An 11,720-nucleotide genomic window follows, 5' to 3' on the forward strand; every position below is an offset into this window, starting at 1 on the left:
CTGATAAGGAAGCTGCAGACTAAGGAGAACATTGCCAGTCTGTTGGAGTAGGATGCATTTTCCCCCTCAATGAACCCATCCTTGGTTGCAATACCCTATTACCTATTTTCAAATTATTTGTTTTCATGTTTTAGAAGCTGAATCCAAGCCGAGTAGAAGCAAGCCAGTGATAATAGAGAATCATCAGTATTTCATAAGAAAATGCCAGAAGGAAGGTTCCTGGAGATACGACAGGTGTTTGGATTTGGCAAATGCCCATCTTTAAGTAAAATTATTGTTCAAAGTAGTAGCAAGACAATATTCTTATAACAGTTTTAGATGGAAACAATGGAAAGTTTCCCTCCTGTCCAGATTTGGTAGAGGAGAGTTGTCTCTATATCACAGATAGTTTATTTATCATGTACATATGAGTTAAAGCTAAATACAATGACAAATTATTGGTAATTAAGTAAGTTGAAAGCTCTGATTAATTTTAATCCTCAAAAAAATGTTTCATTATACTTCAATTTCTAGCATGTTGGTGGATGAGTGCAAGAAGGGAAGGAAATTCCCCAGAGCCTATTTTGCCATTAAAATTTGGAATGAAAAGAAGGGGGGGGATTCCTACCTCTAAACCTGAATAGCATCACAAAAAGTAAATGTGGAAGGAAGAGGAAAATCGCAACACCAAGTACAATTTTAGATTTTTAAAGTCAAGCTCAGAAGGGGTTAAAATCTGGGTAAATATTGTCTGAAAGTCAGGAGGAAAAAATGTCCATAGTTCCTTGAACATTACTACAATACGTAAACTTTGATCTGAATGGAAATTGGCAAGAAAATCTGAGACTCTAAGAGCTATGTTAAGAATTGGTCATTTAAAAGAACATCTACTTTTGTTTTTAGAAATAAGTGAACTGCCTTCTTAAGGGGAGAGCCCCTTCTGAATGGAATCTTTAGATCTCAGTGACGAATGAATATTTCTGTTTCATGCATGTCTCCATGGAAAGTCACAAAATGATGTACCCAAAACTCAGAACTTTGCATGTACTTATGTTGCTCTAGTAGCATTGCAACAACTTCTTTTCCAGTCACTAGAATAACTCAAGAAGCCCAGGACATGTCCATGGAAATTCTAAGTCATCCAGGTCATGGTTGTCCCAAAAGGTGCTTTCCAAAAAGTAATTGGACTTTGTTTTTTCCTTGAATACATTTTTCTTCTCATCCAAGAAGTTTCTTTAGTCATGACTGAATGAAGGGGAATGAGAGGATTGATATTCTTTGCAGTCATCTGGTCATTAGCTCACTGAGAGTCATTGAAGCCGTTTGGGGGTTTGTCTGTACCCTCAGGATCACCTGAATCAAAATGCAAAAAGGTTCCACACCAATTTGCACTCTGATTCAGGTGACCCTGAGGATACAGATAAAACCCCCAAGTGGCCTCAATGACTCTCAATGAGCTAATGACCATCCTTCAGAGTGCTAACAACCAGATGAATCTTTGGGACAAACATGACCTGGATGACTGAGAATCTCCATTGATATTTAACCAGATGACTGCAAAAAAATATAAATTCTTTCATTCCCCACCAGCTTCTTGGATGAGAAGACAAATTCTTCAAGGAAAAAACAAAGAAAGACCAATTGCCTTTTTGGGAAGCACAGAATATGCAGAAGAATAGAATAGAATTTTTTATTGGCCAAGTGTGATTGGACACACAAGAAATTTATCTTGGTGCATATGCTCTCAGTGTACATAAAAGAAAAGATACGTTCATTAAGAATCATAAGGTACAACACTTAATGATAGTCATAGGTTACAAATAAGCAATCAGGAAACTATCAATATAAATCGTAAGGATACAAGCAACAAAGTTACAGTCATACAGTCATAGGTGGAAGGAGATGGGTGGTGGGAATGATAAGAAGATTAATAGTAGTGTAGATTTAGTGAATAGTTTGACAGTGTTGAGGGAAATATTTGTTTAGCAGAGTGATGGCATTTGGGAAAAAATGTTCTTGTGTCTAGTTGTTCTGGTGTGCAGTGCTCTATAGTGTCGTTTTGAGAGTAGGAGTTGAAACAGTTTATGTCCAGGATGCGAGGAGTCTGTAAATATTTTCACAGCCCCCTTTTTGCCTCATGCAGTATACAGGTCCTCAATGGAAGGCAGGTTGGTAGTAATTGAACTATTAAGAACTACTACTACTGAAGTCAATTCTACTCAGTTCTCTGAGGATCAATGCCTAACACTAAATTCACTTAACATTCTAAATCATGGCTTAACCAAGGTTGTTGAATGAAGCACTTTTTTAAAATCTTTTTTTATCCTTTTCCCCTTCTACAAAACGTACTGTGCCTGTAAACAGAGTTAGAAATCAGAGTAAGTAATGTGTAGTAAGATTGAGAAAAACTGCATTTTGATAATCCGAAGCACACTATGTTTCTACTTAAAAGATACCATCCTGTGTAACCCTATCTAGGGAAGCAGTACATTTTTTCTTTAAAAAATAGTAAGGTTTTAGCTGCCTTGCCCAACCCAAAGAAAGATTAATGTGTTTTAAGATCAGTTAATCCATATCAAGTGATCTTGGGAACACACCCTAAATGACAAGAAGCTGTTTCCTCTTACTGAACTTGGCACATTTTATCTTACACTGATTTGTTTAAAAAAAATATCAAAATTTGATTGGGATCAATTAAAAGTAATGGGTTTTTTATAACTGGAGTGAATCAAATGTAATTCAAATTCAGAATGATGTTCACCCATAAAACCAAGTGCAAGTTCCTTCTTTGAGTTACTCAGAAGCATGTGATCTTGCACCTACAGTTAAATGTAGCAATAAGAGATCCTGTGTAATTATGAAATCATCCAGCTGGTTATTTTCTTCTTCAACAAACAAATCCAGAAGCAGCATGTAAAAAAAAGAAGAAGAAGAAAACTCTCAATCCAAGAGAAAGGATAATGGAACCAATGTTCTAAAAAGAAACAGAAGATGGTACATGATTTGAAAAAGTCATTCCACCATGACTCTTTCTGTAAAAAAAAGGGGGGGGGTGGAATTCTTTAGATTCAGACTTTGTGGAAGAAATTTTGCAAGTGAAGTATAAGAAGAGGGAAAAAAGCTACAGAGCTTTGCAGCAGAAAGGGAATGCTTTCAAGCCAGCCAAAACAGGACAGAAAGTAACAGTGCAAATGGGACAGTGACTAAACAATCCCACACACATTCATTTGGATGAACCTGAAGGTCAATAAGGGAAGCCAACCACAGGAAAAATTCACATGGGGTCTGTCTGGAAGAAGATGGAGATCTGAAACCTCAGGGTATCAGTTCAGTTCTCAGTTGCTTTTCACTTTTGCTTCCCACACTTGTGCTGCCTTCCCCAGCACCTTGGGAATTCTAGAAGTTGATCTCACCCTAACTTCACTGTTCGCTCAGAGAGCGATGCCTGGAGGACACGCATTACAACATTCCTGCAACACAGAGCCTGGTGGAGTTCAAAAAGAATGCTGAAATGAGTCACTTCTTTTCCTTTGTATCTATGAGAAGCCGGATGTAATGGAAAGAAGGCAGGACGGACGCACACAGTATCCTCAGATAGGGAGATTTCTTATAGGATTGACTCCATAGATATACAAAATAACCCTAATGGCTTTAGAGGCCTAAAGCCACCCTCCCTCAATGTCATATCCTTTAAATGTCCTGGACTAAAGCCTCAGCCTCAGCTCTTCTAACAATCAGATGGTTGTTAGAAGTTGATACTCCCAGTTGGCAGAGAAGCTAAAAGCAGTGATGCAGTCCAGTCCTAGGAATGAATTCCAAGCAAGTACCATTTAGAGCAATTGGCTTATTCCAAGTAAAGGTGTAGATTTCTGCAGCTTAATTTATTGTGCTGCCTTTGTTGATTCATTAATTAGTAGCCTTTCAAGCATTAATTAGTAGCCTTTCAAGCAAAACCCCAAAACAGGAATCCCAAGTTATCTTCTGCTATAGTACTAGGCCAGTAACTAGGCCAGTCGGTTCCCACTACAATTGACTGGGAAAATGCATTCCTCTATGTTTAAACATTATAAGCCAAGATGAAAGTCAAAGAAACATACAGCCAAAACAGGCAAGGAAAGAAAGCAAGGGAGTTCAGTGAAGTTTGTTCCTGCATATCTGCTAATCAGTATTCAGGAGTGCAAGAAGCCTGAGTATCTGTAACAAAGGATTTGCAGAAAGGCAAATTATGTTTAGCTGTTAGATGCCTATTTTTATGTTAAATGGGCTATCTTCCTGTTAAGTTTCAGCTAAGAATGCTTATTGTTGTTAGCCTGAGAACAACTTTTATGAAACTGGCAAATCTGCCAAGGGATCATGCAAGCATTTTGGCAGAGAAATGAAAAGAGATGTAACATCTAGATTTAAACAAATTCCTCCTAAGAAATAAAGTGACTAAATAATTGTTAATCAACAAGTCTGAATGCCCAGTTATACGAAGACATATAAATGCCCCCACAAAAAAGGTGCCAGGTTTTGAACTACCACAATCCTGAATAGGATTTACACCCACACGACATCTGCTGGGACACTCTGTATAAATGGGGTATAGTATCCTCCCCTCAGTGTGACTGTGGGATACCACATCAAACTGTAGATCACATCATGATCAGCTGTAAACTGAGGGCATATACCAGTCCAGTATCTGATTTTTTTAAAAAATATAATGCTTCAGTGGTTAGATGGCCCAGACCTAGACATTGGTATTTGAACATAGATCTTTTTGACATATTTTCTTGGGTTCTACTAATCTAGTTGAAATGTTAATTTATATTGCTAGTCCAAGTATGATATGCCATATGCTAAATAAATAATACATCAAAAAGTCAAGCTTTATATTAGTATGATAGACTGTAGGAAGTTAGCACCCACCCCTCTCCTAGGAAAATGAGATATTTTAGGAAATGTTAAAAGGGCAGAATATTTCCTCTAAAAGGGAGGCAGAAACTCAGCCCCCCACCCCCCATCTTTGTCAATGGGCCATTAAGGCCTGGGCCAGTCTATTCTACATTGCTAAGATCTACCTCCTTCAGGCAGAGCCATAGTAGGAATTGCCCAAAGCCTTTTCATTACATCATCACCCAGCAAGAGTCCACCAAGCCTGGGACTCAAAAGACAACCTACAAAGTTACCCCTGCATGGCCCCATAGGAGTCTGACAACCAATCAGAACACATGCTCAAATTCAAAGCCCAACAGAGCGTATAAAACCCAGGCACTCTCAGCATCTCTGCCCAGGATCTCAAGCTGTTCATCAATAAGCGACTTCTTTCCAAGCAACTTTCATGAATCCAGTGTCTTTTTCCCCACTTGGAACTGAACCCAGAAGGACATTTCTTCCAACAGACATAATGACAATTCTTATTTCTTTTTCCTCTTGCCTTCTCAGATCTCTGTGGTCACCAGATAGCTGGGGGAGGCACAAGGAACTGCTTTATATTCCTTTTGAAAAAGGAGTTACCTGGATGCCAGGCAGATGGCCAGTTCTTAGAAAGGCCAGCATAGATGTGTAGGAGGCGCAGGAAGCAGGCAGTTGTACATGAAAAAGCTTTGACGTAAAAGTCTCCTCCACACAGATTTGTAAATCTTAGGTTGTGCAAATAAAATGGAAGATAAAACTGGCACACCTGTAATCTCAGGCTAAACTCTTTTCGACACAAAACAGCCAACTGAATGTAATCCAGATTTATATAGCTTTTCTGCCCGTTCCATACTTTATCGAATAATAACTTCAAATCCAATACAAATAGACAATCCGGTGCGACACTGACATTACAAAACATGCCCAAGGCTATAGCCCAGAAACAGCACTTGGTCTCCTCCCACCCCCAAAAGGAACAAAATAACTAATAAAAACTAGAGAATGCAATTTCTTGTGCGATATTGTAACCAGGGTGAGAGACAGATGGGTGGAAATACAGATGGCAGGAAAATAACATTTGCATTTTTGAATGTTTTTTTTAAAAAAAAGGATTAAAAAATAGAACATGTTTAAGTCATTTCAACATTTCAGGCAAGACTGTAACATACAAGTTGATTCATACATATAAGTAGTCCTTGATTTATGGTCATTCAGTGACTGTTTGAAATTATGATGCACTAAACTAAAGGACATATGACCCACTCCTCAGGTTCCAACCATTATAGCTCCCATGCAGTCATGTGACAAGAATTTGGGCACTAGGTAGTGACCCAACCAATCGTTATGACTGTACTGCAAGTCCCCTCCCCCATGGGCTGGTAGGCCTCAGCTTTCTAGCCCCACCAGAATTCAGAAATCTACCTCAGGATGGAAGACATCAGCTGGTTAAGCTCACCAGCACATGGCCTTCTCCTGTCCCACCACTCCTGGAAAGCTTGGGCCTTCTCCCACTGACCACTAGAAATCACGTATTTTTCCTTCCTGTGGAGCTATTGACAAGTGCGGCCAACCGATGCAAGGCACAGCTAAAACACTAGCTTTCACGATGTTTTGGAAAAATAGAAAGAGCCTCAGAATGTTGCAAGATGAGCACCAGCCCTTGTGATGTTCTGAGATTTTTTTTATCTCTGAAAATATTTTATTGGGTAGCTTTCTATAGTAGCTGCCCTTCGCATCACTTGGGCGAGCCAAGTTCTCCCAGACTGTGATAGGTTTCTGTGCGCTGGTGGATACCAGGCCTCCCAAGGCCTCTCCCACCCTCTGAGGCACTCTGGTGTGGTCTCTTAATGAGCTGGGATTGGGATTGTTAAGCGAGGCATTCACATGAGTGCCTTGCTTAACAACCATTATGATTTATGACCCAATTGTAGACTGAATTGTGATTGCAAATTGAGGAATACCTGTAACACACAGAGAGTAAACCTGGGGTCATGATTTCTAACTCTGTTTACAGGTACAGTATGTTTTGTATTATTATTAATACTAAAATTCTCATGTAACTCTCACATAAATTTTCTAGAAGAAATGATTTAGATAATGGCAAGGAAAACAGAAAATACTCAATGTATTAAATTCAAGACAGGTTTGCAGGAAAAGTGAACTTAGAAACATTCAGCATTGTGAAGAGCAATAGATCGTGGTATCAACTTTTCTCAAGAAAGCAATCTTTTGAAATAAAAAAGAACTCACACACATACGACAACTTTTATCATTGTTGCCTTGTTCATTTGTCCTTTCACAGAACAAGTGGTAGGCAGGGACTTTTAATTGGTGAATCAGTTAATATATGGGTTTTAAGCAGACTAGTATATACAAGGCATCAACAGTAAATATTGCAACAAGTACACACACACATACACAAACCTAAAGAATATTAGTGCTGCCTGGTTGGATTAGGCCAAGATAATTTATTGCTACTTACGCTGATTTACTGTCCTCCAGATGATAACATTACCAACTGGGAATTCTGAGAGCAATAATGCCATTACAGTCCATCTGGTTGGAAAAAGCTGGACAAATCCCAACATACTGTCTCAGTAACAAGGAACTAGATGTCTCTGGCAAAGCACATATAAATATATGGTGATTTGTCCCCAGTGTCTGAGAATCAGAAAATATTCATGTAGGGATGTCTAGAGCTATCATGTCCAATAACTGCTGATTTGTTAATTCCCGATAATGTACTTGGCTTGCAAAATTGTGCTATCTTGTTTAGGTGTGAATGGGCATATGTGTACATACAAGGTGACATTACTTAATTAATTATTTAATTAATTAATTAATAGGGTTCTATGATCATCCAAGTATAATTTTCACACAGTAGATTTTCTACTTCTTCCACTTCCACAAGGAATCCTCCATGCCTGTCCAAAAGCTGTTCAAAAGAATTTCAAACAATCAAAAAATATTTGGGGAACATTTAGCAGACTGTTGAAGAGTTGAGACTGTTCTGTTCCACCCATGGGATAGAATAAATGGATATATACAGACCAGCACATAAAACAAACCATGGCACATATATACACATGTACCAATATGTGTACTGATTGACATATACATAGCCTTGTTTTGAGATTCCACTAATAAAAAGAACAATCTGCATTGCCAATATCAAATGTGCTGACAGCACCCTTACTCAGAGTCAGAGCCTTACTAGCTCTATAACCATCAAGATTTTGAAACACGTTTAAATTCCAAATTTCTGAATGCTTCATTTGTATCAAAATTTCACCACCTTAAATGCCACCCTGCTACTTAAAAACACAGAAGGTAATAATCAGTGAGCAAAATTTGCAGGTAGAGAGCCTTGGTGGTGCAGTGAACTAAGTGCTGTTAAGTGCTAGCACTTAGCTGCCAGCTGCCTGCAATTAGTGTGAGTTCAAATCTCACCAGGCTCAAGGTTGACTCAGCCTTCCATCCTTTCGAGGTAGGTAAATTGAGGAACCGGATTGTGGGGGCAATAAGCCAGCTTTGTATAGAACAACACCACTTAGGGGGAGCCGAAAGCCCTAATAAGCAGGTATATACATAAAAGTATGCAGGCTATTGCTATAATGCATTGTAAGCTGCCCTGAGTCTACAGAGAAGGGCGGCATATAAATTGGACTAATAAATAAATAAATAAATAAATAAATAAATAAATAAATAAATAAATAAATACATACATACATACATACATACATACATACATACATACATACATACATACATAACCAAGCTATTAAAGGTATGAAGGGTTGACAAGCTAGTTAGGGCTATGAACATATAGTACAGGCTAACAGCAATGTTCATTCTTCTTGCAGGTACAAGCATACACTGAAGATTCCTCAAGGCCCACCCCAAAAGCAGTGTTCATCAATAACTGCATAGTGTTTATTTAGATTTGTCATAAGAAATTCCCAATTTTTAAACTAATTAAAAAAACTACTTATTAAACATAAGCTCCAAGGTACATTGTAAATATTCTATTTAACTAGAACTTTAACTTTTATTGTGCGTACTAAAAAGGAAGCCTTTGACTTTTGTTACCTTATGGGTAGTCCTTGATTTACGACCACAATTGGAATTAGAATTTCCATTACTATGCAAGGTGGTGGTGAAGTGAGCTGTGCCCAATTGTATGACTTTTTCTACCATAGTTGGGGTCATTAAGTGAATCATGTGGTCGTTAAATGAATCCAGCTACCCCCATTGATTTTGCTTGTCGAAAGCTGGCTGGGCAGTATTTTGTGACCCTGGGACATTGCAATTGTCATCAATGTTGGTTGCCAAGCGTCCAAATTTTGATCATGTGGTGTGACAGTTATAAGTGTAAGAACCAGTCATAAGTCACTTTTTTAAATGTTATAACTTTGAACAGCCACTAAACAAATGGTCGTAAGTCAAGGACTACCTGTACTAGAACAGTGGCATATGTACAAGTGTTATACTATCCTTCTATGGACTTTCAAATATTGAGCTGCACAAATATTGAGCTAATTAGTTTTATCAGAAATGTGGTAATACAGCTATTCAATTTCTCTCTAAGTACAAACATTTCACTCGGAAACCTAGGTTTTGCTCATAACACTTAAGATTAGTTTTATTTGTATCTATTCAGGGGGAAAAGCCCAACAGAATTCAAGAGACTTGCTTCTAGATAAGGGAGTGAAAGTTTGTAGATCTAGATCTTCAGATTTATTGGGAGACCTTGATCACAGGCTGGCACAGCCAATTCATGGGCATCAAACTCAGAGTGGAAATGAGAAAAGCAAAGGGTTACAGCTCATATCTACATTTTGTTTTATTATTTGTACATATCAATATAGTGAATGCTAAACTGTATGATGTTAAAGTCTTCCTAACAAAGTGGGCAGTTAAATAATTAAAAGTCAAGATAAAAGTAAATGCAGTGTCTTAAATTTAAGAAGGAACCCCATGATGCTTAAATAGTCTGTTGCTGGCTTTTTATATATCAATCTACACAAAATCCTTTAAAAGTGCAGTGACAGTTTTACTGAGATAATACAGTAGATTTATATGCTATGAATAGTTTCAAATAAATGTAGCATCCAGTGCCAACAAAATAACAATATGGCTATAATCAAAATTAAACAAAGCTGATAAATGGTTCCTCATAGCCCTGAGGCTATATATTTTAATTTCTGACATGTAATTAAACTGAAAGATGGAGCACCATGAAAGGAAAGGCAAGTAGCCAGTTTTAAGTAAGAATGTCATAAAGATAGCTAAATACATGTCAAAATCAATAGCAACAACCAAGCAGTTTCCACAAGGCAGAAAAGAATGTGTTATGTAATTTATGCACCTAAATGTAGAGACACAGTGAATCTCACTTGCACCAATATTTTAATACTAAATTCCAACTTTGCAAGTAATTCCTCTTCTAGCTGTAAAAGTCTACTTGCTGATGTCAATCCAATCCTATATTTTTAAAGCTTTGGCACAGCATAAACCAATGCTTTTTGCTCAAATTGGCATTTTGAATTATTTTACTCCCAATTAATTCATTGTGAACGGGGATGCAGCAGAGTTCAAAAGTCCACCCTTATTCAGGATTGCACTCAGGTCCAAGAAACATGTACAGGATGGAGCTGCCACCTCCCTTGCCCCTGTTCAGAGGCAAGGCTGGACAATACAGCAAAGGCTTCAGAGTTACTGACTGAAACTGAATGAAGCTCAGTTCGACTCTAAATACAATCCTTATCACTGCCATCTCTAGGCAAATAATAGTCATATGACTAAACTGTACCATAAATAGATAATAATAGGCTCTAAGTTTCTAATACACGAGGCCACTTTTTCTTCAACAGCCCAAAGCAGAATGATTAAGTATCGAATGTAATGAATAATAATTTTTGTTGTAAAGCAACTTTCCCCAACCTGATGCCTCCAGCAACCAGCCACCAATCCCATTTATGAATAATGGAATACCGTGTAGACCAATCCAACAGGCAAAGTTTGGTGGCAAAGTTTGGTGGAGAAAGCTGCCCTTCAGTATACAGGTGAGAAAAAGAAGAGGTGGGAAAAATGGGGGGGGGGGGTTGGGAAGAGAGATCACTTTGCTAGCCCGAGCCTGCAGCCTTACAGGATTGTGTTGTGACTAGACCTCGAGAGATTCCTCCATAACCCTACCCACAGCTGGCAATCCCGTCATTGCCTTTTGTCCTTCCTTAACATTTTAAGGTAGTTCTGGCCAAACGGCAACTCTCCCCTTTCTCCTGACAAAGGCAGTCAAGAGCCTTTTAAAAAAAAAAGAACAACAACAACCTGTTCAGTCAATACGCGGCATCAAGGCAAGAAGAAAGAGGAAACGAACCAGCCGGTGGGCAAGTGGAAGGAAGAAGGGATCCCTTCTGATGCAGAACGAAAGAAGAGGACTTCAAAGGCAGCCGAAGCGGGACTAGGAGGAGGAAGAAGAGGAGGAGGAGGAGAATGGATCCTTCTGGTTCTTTTAGGCTTTGGCAACCGACGGAAAGTGATGTAAACCCCGGTTTGCGCAGCCTTTGCCTGCACGTGATGTGCCCAATTCTCAGGGGGGGGAAAAAGAGATCGTGTTTAGACGGCGGAGAGGAGGAGGGAGAAGCCCCCCCAGAGGAAGAAAGAAAGAAAGAAGCTCGCACCAAGTTTTGGCGCACAGCGAAGGCGCATATCCGTGTGATTTCCGCCCGAGAGGGAGCCCGGCGATGCGGGCGCCAAGGCAGCGCAGAGCTTGCCAAGAAAGAAATCCTGCGCGCCCGCCTTCTCCTCCTCCTCCTCCTCCTCCTTCAGGCTCCTTCGGGGAA

The 11,720-nt window shown here is 39.0% G+C and overlaps 1 protein-coding gene across 1 annotated transcript in view; it reads right to left on the minus strand.

Moving 5' to 3' along the window:
- Positions 1 to 11,720, minus strand: part of FNIP1 (folliculin interacting protein 1) — a 102,822-nt gene that overhangs the window by 90,702 nt on the left and 400 nt on the right. The window lies entirely within an intron of this gene.

Source organism: Pituophis catenifer, unplaced genomic scaffold (genome assembly GCF_029215685.1).
Source record: "Pituophis catenifer annectens isolate HBS135680 unplaced genomic scaffold, rPitCat1.0.hap2 SCAF_2, whole genome shotgun sequence".
In the NCBI taxonomy this organism is placed as follows: domain Eukaryota; kingdom Metazoa; phylum Chordata; class Lepidosauria; order Squamata; family Colubridae; genus Pituophis; species Pituophis catenifer.